The 1251-nt window shown below is 43.4% G+C and overlaps 1 protein-coding gene across 3 annotated transcripts in view; it reads right to left on the bottom strand.

Moving 5' to 3' along the window:
• The window catches only part of PLCXD2 (phosphatidylinositol specific phospholipase C X domain containing 2), a 48171-nt gene that overhangs the window by 44220 nt on the left and 2700 nt on the right, over window positions 1–1251 (bottom strand). The gene's annotated exons all lie outside the window — the stretch shown is intronic.

Below are 1251 nucleotides of genomic sequence, written 5' to 3'. Positions count from 1 at the left end.
CAAATAAGAAATATTATGCTTTCATTAACATCAATGAAAATATATGTAGATTTTAAAGCTCTATTTTGAAAATCTGACGTTTGCAATGTCCAGATTCTTTACCCCTGGGGTCTCCAGTCATTCTAAAAAGTTGGCAATGAGATTCATTCAGACGTTCTTCTCCAGGATATTGCAATATGTCTGCGTGCTGCTGGCCGTTAACAGGTGCTCTTAACAGTTGTGTCAGGAAAATAATCCATCAAGGCTTCGGTGAGAGGTGCACATTCCCACGTGTTCTCTCCCATCACGACTTAGGCAAATGCAGCAGACGCACTCAGATCTAACATAGTTCACTCAATCCCAGTTCTGCCTGTATTGCCAGAACCCCTCCTTTTCTCTGACCTTTCCCAGGTCACTGTGTCCCACCCCCATCCTGACAGGTGTGGCACTAGCTTACAGACATCCCACGGTATCGGTCAGGACACAGAAGCACACACACACACACACACACACACACACACGCGCACACACACCACACAACATAGATCTAAGCAATACATGTGAATGTGAAACTTACTGGGTTCTAGTTCTAAACAGGGTACTTCTGTCCCACTCTGTGTATGTACACCCACCGACACATCTATCATACAGAATACATACATACACATGAAGTGAGAAACATGAAATATACAGTCCTCACATCTGTGAGTAATATATATTTACACAAATATGACTATCATCTATCTCTTCACAGGGATATATAATCACTCAGATAAACACCACCTCGTTTTAAAAACTATTTCATTGCTGCAGAGGACAGTCTGTGAAAACTGGCTTTTAGTTCAAGACTACCACCCCCTCTCCCAACACACACACACACACACACACACACACACACACACACACACAGAGAACTGTTCTGCCCTTTCCAAGGCCTCCCTCGGGGGCACAGGGATAGAGCTTTTGGAGCCAGCAAGATAGGGGCTTAAAGGTTAGTTCTGTTATTTACTATTTGTGTGATCTAAAAAAAATTACTTAACCTCTCTGGACAAGAATTTTATTTCCAAAATGAGGCTGTTAGTACCTATCCTGGAGGTGTAAAGATCTGAAGCAATGTTTGCCAGTGGGCGCTGCAGGTTAGTGCTTAGTAAATAATAACTGTGATGATGAAGGTGATTATGGAGGGAAGAGGGAGAGGGGCAAGCGGGGAGGAAGATGATGGATCCCACTTCCTGAATGCCCTCTGTATTTCAGAATGTCTCAGCAAGCCTT

This window comes from Suricata suricatta, chromosome 5, assembly GCF_006229205.1.
Source record: "Suricata suricatta isolate VVHF042 chromosome 5, meerkat_22Aug2017_6uvM2_HiC, whole genome shotgun sequence".
NCBI lineage: Eukaryota > Metazoa > Chordata > Mammalia > Carnivora > Herpestidae > Suricata > Suricata suricatta.
Note: the sequence above shows the minus strand (reverse complement) of the source record. Positions and strands in the feature narration are given on the sequence as shown.